The 12,345-nt window shown below is 40.1% G+C and overlaps 1 long non-coding RNA gene across 1 annotated transcript in view; it reads right to left on the bottom strand.

Annotated features, from left to right (window-relative positions):
• The window catches only part of LOC117505751, a 362,202-nt gene extending 350,433 nt beyond the window's left edge, over positions 1-11,769 (bottom strand). The window contains exon 1 of the long non-coding RNA XR_004559248.1: positions 11,722-11,769. This is a non-coding gene — a long non-coding RNA (uncharacterized LOC117505751). The remainder of the gene's footprint in view (positions 1-11,721) is intronic.
• Positions 11,770-12,345: the final 576 nt, after the last annotated feature.

The following is a 12,345-nucleotide window of genomic DNA, read 5'->3' on the forward strand; positions in this document are numbered from 1 at the left end:
TTAAAATTTCATGTAGTTTAATTGTTCTGGGTTAATGCATTATTTGGTTTACAGTTAAAAGGAAAATCATTCCAGGTCCTACATCTTGCCATATTCTGTTATTTCAACATGATCATTGACAGTTGAAATGAAAGGTTGAATTGAGGATAATTTAAATGTGCACTTTTTTTCCTTCCAGGAGATGCTGAAAATGTATTATTAGATACAAAATTAATTTGGGCCCTATATCCCAGCTGTGCACCCCAGACTCCATCCAAATTTTCCTTGTATTTGACACTTTTCATTTCACAGCCCTGATTTTTTTATGAACACAATCATAAATTTTCTGTGGCACACCCCCTCACAGCAGTCCCCACAATTTTGGAAACCAGGGTTCAGAGGGCTTGACAGCAGAGGATCCTTGTTTCCTGTCAGATTAAAAAATGCCAAATTCCTCTCACTTCGAGTATGAAAAGGTGCATGTGAGACATCACTGTAAAGCTCTTTGAACATGTTTATCAGATGGTAAAAAGTGCTGCTAGTCCGGCGGCTAAGGTACAAATTTTAGGGGAATCATGCACTTTTTTACAAAAGCGCCCAAACTTTATCAGAGGTACGTTATAGTGTCCTGAAGTATATAAGATCGGGAGACATTGAATCCATAAACGTCTACACTCCAAAAACTTGGGTTTAAGAGAATAACCATTTTCAGCCTTCTACATTCATATAATTCATGACAAACTCTTATCCAAATGTCTATTTAAGTTTAGAATATAAACTTGAAGGTTATGAAAAATGTATTAAGGCTAAGTAGGGATGCTTAGAATGTACTTCAGTGTGCTTACACTCTTAGAAAAAGCATTATCTAGGGAAAGTGACTAAATATTGTATAACTCATTGTGAATATCAATATACCTATGCAGTATAGCTGTTTGCGAGCATAGGGCAAAGGAAAGATGCTACTCATGCACTCTAACATATTTACACTTTAAAATAACAACAGTGTTTGAACCGAAAGAAATGCTTTTTTATTAATTACAAGAAATCAATTTTGTTTTTATGGCCATAACCATTTAGTTTACAATTTAAAACACTCAGTTTACTTTAAGCTATATCTTCCATAACATAAAATCATGACTCTATATTTAATTTACTTAAAGTGACTGAAAGCTGTTTACATGCATAGAAAAAGAAAGTATGCTACAAATGCACTTAAACATAGTTTACACTCTGAAAAAATAATGGTAAATTAATGTTACAATTTAAGAACACTGTAGTTCTATAACAGTTACTTCCATAACTTAGATTCTGCATGACTATTTATGTTCAAATCCAGTAACACAAAAACTGTAGCACACTACTAGAAAGAGTAAACATTTAAACATCTTCACCACCATCATTATGTGGTTTTGTTGCAGTTTTTATAGATGTTGTTATTATTATTGTTGTTGTTGTTATCATTATTATTTTATGTTATTGGTATTAAGACGATTATCACCATATTTTCTAACTGAAAACATTGTAAATACCTGGTTGGCAAACTTCCTAGATATGCACAAATGTGTCATGAATATTTTTAATGAACTACTCTCTACAGATTTCATGCTAGGAAGATCACAGTGACCTAATTTTATGTCTCAGAGGTAGAGGCCTGTTAAAGATCCCTACAGGCCTGAAATGAGTCCTCTACCTCTTTCCATTTTGAAACATACCACCCTGCTAATGTATAAGGATGTACGACGACGTATGACGCCGCACGATGGACGATACATGATCACATAAGCTCAGTATAGCTTTGCACTACTTGCAGTAGCCATTCTCTACAGCTTAATGTCCAGTCTTGATCACTGGCCCCCTACATAATAACCATATGATCGTATTGTCATATGAATAGCAAAATATATACTGTATTATAACCATGCAAACACCCTTTAAAAAAAAAGCTAAAATCAAATGTCTCCCACTTTGACATGACTTAATATAACCTAAAGAGTCCCTGGACAAAGTTTGGCGCTTTTGTAAAAAAAGTGCACGATTTTATCACCTTAACTGCTGGACTAGCAGAAATTATGGCCATTAACATTGGGTCTGACATCAGCAACATTATAAATACGAAACAAAGTATTTGCCTTATATATTTTTGAGTTGTAATGTCGCTGTAGATGTGTTCATGTCATATTTCATGAGTTTTGTCATTATGTTGGAGTCCAGTTAAAGTATGTGGGAAATGTAAAGCAAACCCTGATGTACATTTTCACTTTATCTGTTCCATCAGTGCAAAAACTTACTGTCATCAGGTCAAACTCACCACTGATACTTTATTTAAATGTGTGTCGTTCTAACATTTATTGTTAATTTGTTTCTTCACAGACATGCAGATACCATTTAGCTGTTCTGAATGTGGTCGAAGATTTGGGCAAATGACCATCCTGAACAGACACATAATTCATACAGGGCAAAAGGCATTTGTCTGTTCTGTCTAAATTATTGATGTGACAGTCCCCAATGACTATGGCCTGAATAGAGCTGAAAGGGAGAAAATCACGAAATACCAAGACCTTAAAAATGATCTATGAATAACGTGGTCATTGAAAGAAATTGATATCATACCAGTTGTGGTGGGAGCAACAGGGCTTATGAAGAAGAACCTGAAGAAATATCTTGAGGCAATCCCTGGTCACCCAAGTGCCCATGAGGTGCAGATATCCACAGTTAAAGGAACAGTTACCATCTTGAAGAGAGCCCTCTGATACAATGCCAGTAATGATTAATGATTAGGATGCAACTGTAGACCCCAGGTTTGGGGCCCATTGCACTCTGTAAAAAAGAAATTGAAGAGAAATAAAAGGCAAAAACCATTTGTCTGTTCTGAGTGTCATAAAAGATTTGGACAAAAGAGCACCCTGAATGAACACACGAGAATTCATACAGGGCAAAAGAAGAATTGGCAAATAAAATTGAGGAAACGAGGAGAATTGAAATGGATGAGCACCCTAAATTGATAAAATTCAAGGAGAATAAAAAGTTCAAAAGTATGCTGCAGAAAGTCAACCTGGGATTGACTAAACTGGTTCCACAGGGAACCACATTATCAGAAATAAATTGTGTAAATTATGGAGCGGCATGGTACATACAAAGTAAATTAGTCCCCCATTATTCGGACAGAACAATCAAAATCAGGAAAAGGAATAGCGTGCCGTGGTGGAAAAAGACATTACAACAGAAAATTACTAGCCTCAGAGCAGAGATCTCCCAGATGTCGATATTTCTGGGAGGCCAAAGTCATAAAAGGAACCTTCTTCGAAAAGTCTATCGCATTAAAAGAAAATACAATATTGAAGATAAACAACTGGCTGTGAGGCTGGCTGAGCACCAAGCCATAGTGAAAGCATTAGCCACTCAAATTAGAAATATAAGAAAATAAGAAAATAAGTTTGCAAACAACCCTAGACTAGTCTATAGAAATATGGCAAATGATACAGTAGAAGTACAACAGCCACCTGAGAGAGAAGTTGAGAGGTTCTGGAGACCACTGTTTGAAGACCCTAAACAGCACCAAGAGGCTGAGTGGATTGAAATAATAAAACGGAAAAACAAAGAAACAGCAAATGCCAGCAATGATCATAACTGAAGAATTGATAAGAAATAAAATTCATGAATAAAGTAACTTTAAGGCACCTGGCATTGATAAAGTTCCAAATTTTTGGTTAAAAAGACTGACAGCATTGCATCACCATTATGCCGTGGCTTTCACAAAAATATTGAACGGAAAAGAGGACACACCAGACTGGCTATCGACTGGGAACACAAGCCTACTCCCAAAGACCAAGGAAACGCAGCTTCCCAACAAGTATAGACCCATCTGTTGCTTAACAACAACTTATAAATGGCTGACAGGAATTATAGCCGATGCTGTTTATGAACATTTGGACACTGGGGCTACCTGGAGAAGGAGCAGAAAGGTTGTTTCAGAAAAAGATTAGGAGCTAAAGACAAGTTATTGATAGACAATGCTATCCTGGAGGACTGCAAAAGGAGGAGGAGAAACCTCAGCATGGCTTGGATTGACTACAAAAAGGCATTTGATAATGTCCCACATTCATGGATTATGAGATGCCTAGAACTTTATAACATCAATAAGGAAGTAAGATCTCTCTTGAAAACACGAATAAGTGGAACACCACCATCACTCTAAACCATACAGAGGGGCAGATAATAATCCCAGACATAAAAGTGAAGCGAGGGATATTCCAGGGAGATAGTCTCTCTCCACTCCTTTTTTGTCTTAGTATTGATCCATTAAGCAAGATCCTCAAGGAATTTGACATCGGGTATGAGTTAGATGGAGGTAGAGGAAGAAAACATAAACAGGTGGTGAGCCACCTTCTGTTTTTGGATGACTTGAAGATATTTGCAGATTCAGAGAGGGGACTCAGGAGATTAGTGGAGGCAGTCCATACGTTTTCTAAAGAAATCGGTATGGAATTTGGGCTGGATAAATGCTCTAAATGTACAATCAGAGGTGGTAAGAAGCAGGTCACAGAAAATATACAATTGGATGAGGGGAACACTATTGAAGATTTGGCTGAGGATTCCACGTACAAATATTTGGGAATTGAAGAAAATACTACAATAGAGCATAAAAATTGAGAGAGAAAGTAACACAAGAATACTTAAACCGCTTAAAGAAGATTTGTAAATGACAATTGACACCAAAGAACAAGATCACAGCCATAAACCAGTTTGACTTGCCTGTGGTAAACTATGGCTTTGGCATAGTAGACTGGCCACAGGGTGAGCTTAACAAGTTAGATACTAAAACTAGGAAGATGCTCACCCTGCATAAAATTACATACAGAAACCAATGCATGGATAGAATATATCTCCCCCGTCGAGAAGGCGGCTTAGGTCTTATGGAGATCAATCAGGCTTATAGAGCATCTATAATAAGTATTGGGCAGTACTTAAAGAGTTCTCAAGAAGAAGTTATGAAAAAGGTTATGCAACATCATATTAAGACTATGCCACAACAGACCTCTATTATTAAATTGGCAGAAAACTTTGGAGGAGATCTCTTGCAAGAGAGAGAAAGCAATGATCTGACACCTGCAACAACACTAGCAAGACAGGCCAGGGAAAAATACAGCAAAAGAGAACAAAAACATCGAATGAACAGATGGAAACAGCACAAAAGGGCTGGCCGATTCCAAGAAGAACTCGAAAAGGAATACATAGATAAAGAAGGATCTATGCGGTGGCTTACAAATGGAGAACTTGGTTTTGATAGAGAAAGAATTATAGTTGGAGTGCAAGATCAGGGACTACTAACAAATGGCAGGAATTTCACAGAATGATCAATGCCGATTCTGTCATGCAGCTGTTGAGAGTGTAAACCACTTAGTATCAGCATGTCAGATCCTCATGGCAGACGGACATTACACAAGCCGGCATAACAAGATCTGTAAATATCTAGATTGGAAAGTATGCAAGGAACTGGAGGTGGAAGTAGAGGGACACGTTTGGGAGTATGAGCCAGCACCAGTCTCATCCAATGGAAAAGTGACTGTCTTTTATGACAAAGAGATCCCAGCAGGAAGACATATCGAAGGAGGTGCAATCAACCCTGATATTGTCATCTGGAACAAGCAAGAGAAAACAGCCAAAATCATCGATGTGACAGTCCCTAATGACTATGGCCTGAATTGAGCAGAAAGGGGAAAGATCTCGAAATACCAAGACCTGAAAAATGACCTACGAACAACATGGTCATTGAAAGACATCAGTATCATCCCAGTTGTGGCGGGGGCAACATGCCTGATGAAGAATAACCTGAAGAAATATCTTGAGGCAATCCCTGGTCACCCAAGTGCCCATGAGGTGCAGATATCCGCAGTTAAAGGAACAGTTACCATCTTGAAGAGAGCCCTCGGATACTATGCCAGTAATGATTAATGATTAGGATGCAACTGTAGACCCCAGGTTTGGGTCCCATTGCACTCTGTAAAAAAGAAATTGAAGAGAAATAAAAGAGTCAAAGAGTCAAAAATCGGTCGCTTTTAAAGTAGAATTTCTTCGTGAAGATGACATGCAGCCGTTGTTGGTGATTAAACAAGAAACTCTCCCTGAACACCAGGAATGGAATCTGAGTGTTGACCAGGAGGACATTAAAGAAGAAGAGAAGTTGTGGATAAGTCAGCAGGGAGAGCAGCTTCAGCAGCTGGAGGAGGCAGATCTCACCAAGTTTGGTTTCACTGCCGTCCCTGTGAAGAGTGAAAATGATGATGAAAAACCAGAGTCATCACAGCTTCATCAAAGCCGAAGTGATGAGAGCACAGAGGCTGAGCCTGTAGCCAGCAGCTCATCTGTACACAGAACACTGACAGCAGAAGCTGATGGAGAGGACGATGGAGGACCACAACCAGCCAGCAACTCAGGTCCAAACAGTCATTTACAACCAGATACCAGTGGCAGGAGTTCAGACAGTTCTGGAACTGAGACTGATGACAGTGATGACTGGAAACAGACCAGAGAACTTCAGTCAAGTTTTAACTGACGAAAAAATAGCAATATTGTTCATTCAGACAACACTGATGAAATACAATTTAAAGGCTCCAAATATGGAAAAGCATCTGGTCACATGAACAACTCAGCGCAACAAAAGGAGAGGCAAGCAGGAAGAAAACCATTTATCTGTTCTGATCAGAGTAAAAGACAGAAACAGAAGGGCACTCTGAACAAAAAACAGAATTCATACAGGACAAAAAGCATTTATCTGTTCTGAGTGTGGTCGAAGATTTGGAGAAAAGAGCAACTTGAACAGACACATGATGATTCATGATATGAGCCTCGAGTGTCCTTGGTCCCACTGTGAAGGGGTTTGCCAGGAGAGATCTTGGTATGAGGATGTTTCAAAAGAAACAAACCCCAGCTAAAACCTCCACAAAGCGCATAGGCACCAGGGCTTATGAAGAAAATGGTGCAACTTCTCCCAGTGCTGTGGGGAGACATCTCTTCTGTAGCAGCACTCAGCTGGGTCATCCACCAGATCAGCGGTGTCATCCACCAGATAGGTCTGATCCTGGACCCCAGCAATAACACCATCAAAGGGCTAAAAGAATCCAGTGAAACTGCATCATTGTAAATTGGTCCATTGGGGAGAAGAAAAAGATCTCTCACTGCTTCGCTTACTCAAACATGAGAAATGGGGCAGGAGATCAAAGGCAGTATTTGAGGAGAGGAAAGGTCACCATCTTGAAGAGAGCCCTTGGATACAAAGCCAGTAATGTTAAGGGTGCAGCTTTAGACCCCGGGTCTGGGGCCCACTGCACTCTAGTAGAAGGAAATTCAAGGCAAATGAAAAAAAAAAAAAAAAGACAAAAAGCATTTGTCTGTCCTGAGTGTAGTCAAAGGTTTGGACGAAAGTGCACCCTGAAAACACACATGATAAAAAACGAACCATTCACTGCCCCCCGAAAAAACGAGCAACTCACTGCTCTCTGAAAAAATGAGCCACTCACCAGCTCATCTACAAAATAATATACAGGTGCACACAGACCCAGAACAGCAGGAACTAGAAGAGGAATTGGCAAATAAGATTGAAGAAACAAGAAAAATGGACATGAAAGAGCATCCAAAACTGACTAAATTAAAGGAGAATACAAAATTCAAAACTATCCTGCAAAAAGTTAACATAGGACTGACCAAACTGGTCCGAAAAGGAGCCACATTAACGGAGTTAAACTTTGTAAATTATGAAGCGGCATGGTACATACAAAGTAAATTAGCCCCACAAGATTTGGAGAGAAACAGTACCACAAATAAGAAAAAGAATACCATGCCACGATGGAAAAAGAAATTACAACAAAAAATCAGCTGCCTAAGAGCAGAGATCTCCCAAATGGCCACATTTTTGGGAAACAAAAACCACAAAAAGAATCTTCTTAAAAAAGTAAATCGCATTAAAAGAAAATACAATGTTGAAGACAAACAGCTAGGTGGGAGGCTGACCATCAAGCCTTAGTAAAAGCTTTCGCAGCACAAATTAGGAACAAAGACAAGAAAATACAAGCAAAACAGATAAACTATTTGCAAAAAAATCCCAGACTAGTGTACAGAAAGCTGGCAAACGACACAATAGAAGTACAACAACCATCTGAGAGAGAGGAAATTGAAAAATTCTGGAGACCACTCTTTGAAGACCCAAAACAACACCAAGAGGCTGAGTGGATTGAATAAATAAAACAGAAAAACAGACAAACAACAAATGCCTGCAATTGTAATCACTGAAGAGGACATCAGAAAGAAAATGAGTGAATACAGTAACTTCAAGGCACCTGGCATCGACAAAATCCCAAATTTTTGGCTGAAAAGACTGACAGCATTACACCAACATTATGCTGTGGCTTTCACAAAAATACTGAACGGAGAAGAGGACACACCAGACTGGCTAACGACAGGGAACACAAGCCTAATTCCAAAGACCAAGGAAACACAGCTTCCCAACAAGTACAGACCCATCTGCTGCCTAACAACAACATACAAATGGCTGACAGGAATCATAGCTGATGCCATTTATGAACATCTGGACACTGGTAGCTACCTGGAAAATGAACAGAAAGGCTGTTCCAGAAGAAGATTAGGAGCTAAAGACCAGTTACTGGCAGACAAAGTTATCCTGGAGGACTGCAAAAAAAGAAGGAACCTCAGCATGGCTTGGATTGATTGCAAAAAGACATTTGACAGCGTACCACACTCCTGGATCATGAGGTGCTTAGAACTCTACAACATCAATGAGGAAATAAGATCTTTCCTGAGAGCACAAATGAACAAGTGGAACACCACCATCACCCTCAATCACACAGAGGGACAAATAACAATCCCAGACATACAAGTTCAGAGAGGGATACTTCAGGGAGACAGACTCTCACCACTTTTATTCTGTTTAATCATAGACCCGCTCAGCAAGATCCTGAAGGAGCAAGACATCGGATATGACTTAAGTAAAGACAAAGGAAAGGAAAACCAAAAACTTGTGAACCATCTGTTGTTCATGGACGATTTGAAAATCTATGCCAACACAAAACACGGACTCAGGCAGCTCGTGAAAACTGTGCATAAGTTCTCAAAAGACATTGGCATGGAATTTGGACTGGATAAATGCTCAAAATGCACAATGACAAAAGGAAAAAAGACAAAAACCGAAAACATACAATTAGATGAAGGGAGCTACATTGAAGATCTGGCTGCAGACTCCACATACAAATACTTGGGAATCGAACAAAGTAATACAATTGAGCACAAGAAAATGAGAACAAAAACAACAAAAGAATACCTAAACCGCTTAAAAAAGATCTGCAAAACACAGTTGACACCAAAAAACAAGATCACAGCCATAGACCAGTTTGCAATACCAGTGGTGACCTATGGGTTTGGCATAGTGAACTGGCCACAATGTGAGGTTAATAAATTGGACACAAAAACCAGGAAGATGCTCAACCTCCACAAAGTCTCATACAGAAATCAGTACATGGACAGAATATATCTCCCTCGCAGAGAAGGCAGTATGGGTCTCACTGAAATCAACCAGGCCTACAGAGCATCGATAAGTACTGGACAGTACTTAAAGAGCTCTGAAGAAGAAATCGTAAAAACGGTCACACACCACCACGAGGCCTTAAGCGAACGGACCTCAATCACTAAACTGGCAAAAAAACTTTGGCGGAGAACTTCCACAAGAGAGAGAAAGCAACAGTCTCATACCTGCAATGAAACTTGCAAGACAGACCAGAGAACAATACAGCAAAAGAAAAGGAAAACATCGTGTGGAAAGATGGAAACAGCACAAAAGAGCCGGACGATTCCAAGAAGAACTCAAAAAGGAATACATCGACAAAGTTGGATCAATGCAGTGGCTAAAAAATGGAGAACTCGGTTTTGATGGAGAAAGAATTCTGATTGGAGCACAAGATCAGGGACGTCTAAGAAATGGCTTAAAAAAATGGCAGGGATCTCACAGAATGATAAATGCCGATTCTGTCATACAGCTGTTGAGAGTGTAAACCATCTAACATCAGCATGCCAGATCCTCATGGCAGATGGGCATTATACATCCAGATACAACAAGATCTGTCAATATCTCCACTGGAAGGTATGCAAGTAACTGAAGATGGAAGTCAAAGAACATGTCTGGGAGCACGAGCCAGCACCAGTCTCATCCAACGGAAAATAACTGTCTTCTACAACAAAGAGATCCCAGCAGGAAGACACATCGAAGGAGGTGCAATCAAACCTGACATTGTCATCTGGAACAAGCAAGAGAAAACAGCCAAAATCATTGATGTAACAGTCCCCAATGACTACGGCCTGAATCGAGCGGAATGTTGAAAGATCTCGAAATACCAAGACCTGAAAAATGACCTACGAACAACATGGTCATTGAAAGAATTAGATAACATCTCGGTTGTGGTTGGGGCAACAGGCCTGATGAAGAAGAACCTGAAGAATCACCTTGAGGCAATCCCCGGTCACCCAAGCGCAGGAGGTGCAGTTGTCAGCAATCAAGGGAACGATCACCATCTTAAAGAGAGCCCTCGGATACAGTGCAAGCAATGTTTAGGGTGCAACTTCAGGGGCCCGTTGCGTTCTATTAAAATTAAATCAACAAAAGTAAAAAACAAAAGCTGTGTCTGTCACAACATTTGGACTAAAAGGTGGTGTGATGTGTTTAGATGTTCATGGCATTTAACCTGTCAGCAAGGTGTTGCAGTTGTCGAGGTGTGAGATGGCATCTGTGGCATTGTAAAGTTTGGGGAAAATACAGATTTTTTTTTTTTTCTGGTAAAAATATTTTCCCTTTCTTTAGTACATTGTCATGTTTTTGTTTCCTTCATTGAAGCTCTGTTCATAATTCGTCCTCACAAAATATAAAACATTATTTAAAATGTAGATTTTTTTTAATGTTCAGTTTCTGATTTTAATTCTGTTGGTTTTGTTTGATTCATCTGAACACTGTTCACAATTCTTCCTTGTGGAAATATGAAATTGTAAATTTTAGGAAAATATGGACTTCTTTGAGGATAATTTTTTGCAAAATGTTCTTGTATAATTCATGCTTCTTTGCTCATTTGATTTCTGTTTTGATTTTGATTCAGATTGATTGATTCATTGATACTCTTCATAATTCTTCCTCACAAAAGTGAATTTTTGTTATTAAATGCTGTTTGTTTGGAAAACAATAAAATTTAACCTAAATGCTTCTTTCCTGCTAGTTTTTGATCAATTTTATTGTTGATGGTTTTGTTTGGTTCTTTAAAGCTCTGTTCAAAATTGCACAATTTCAAATTCTGGCAAAATACCAACTTTTTGTCATGAAAACTATGAAATAAGATTCACCCGTTTCTAATTTCATGTTCAGAAATTTCACATCTCACAGGTTAATGACCTCTAGCTGACCCCAGTGGTCAAACTAAGAACATCTCCACATCTTAAATTAAAGCTTCTGTCATCAAGAACAAACCCTGAAAGTTTCATGTTTTCATTCTGTGCACAACTGTCCCGATTAACAGCTCCACAAACACACTTTTTGATTGAAGAGCATCATGTAGTAGTTGTTGGAAGCACAGGTAAGCTCTACCTGCATGGCGTTTCCGCCTGATGCACCTCCGCCGGTGCCACCGGGGTAACTGCAGGGTCATCAGCCAGGAGCCACCCTTCAATGATGTTTCGCTCCATTAATCCCGGAACATCTCACGGTGGTGGAGCAACGGCAGGGACGTCTCCCTGCCGCCCCCTGCAGCCACCCCTAGGACCCCTCTTTCCCCCACGACCTGTCCTTCCTACGCAACCACAACCAGAAGCTGGCTCTTTCCGCCTCTTCTGCCAGGTCCCTAGATGCCTTCTTCAGCCTTGTTCCAGACACTCCAATCTTCCTGAGGCGGCGCTGGATGGATGTTCCAATGAACCCCCTGCAGCCAACCTCCACAGGGTAGATAGTTGTGGACCATCCGGCTTCCCGCCATTCGGCTACCAGGTCGGTGTATTTGTCTCTCTTCCTTTCACACGCAGCCTCCGTTCCTCCCTCCCAAGGGACAGTTAGCTCTGCCAGGATCGCTGTCTTGACATCATAGGACCACAGGATGACGTCTGGCCTCAGGGAGGTGGTGGTAATCTCTGGGGGGAACTTGAGCTGCCGATCAAGATCCACCCTTAAATTCCAGTTGCATCCAGGTGTTAACAATGATCTTTCCCTCTGGAAGATGGTCTGAGCTCCGGCCCCTTGTCTAACAAAGCTGATGAACGTCCGAGTCTTAGAAGGAGGGTCTTTGGCTGCTTCCATTCTCCGCGCTTCAAGGACTTCTGCCAGCTTCC

This window comes from Thalassophryne amazonica, unplaced genomic scaffold, assembly GCF_902500255.1.
Source record: "Thalassophryne amazonica unplaced genomic scaffold, fThaAma1.1, whole genome shotgun sequence".
NCBI classification, from domain to species: Eukaryota; Metazoa; Chordata; class Actinopteri; order Batrachoidiformes; family Batrachoididae; genus Thalassophryne; species Thalassophryne amazonica.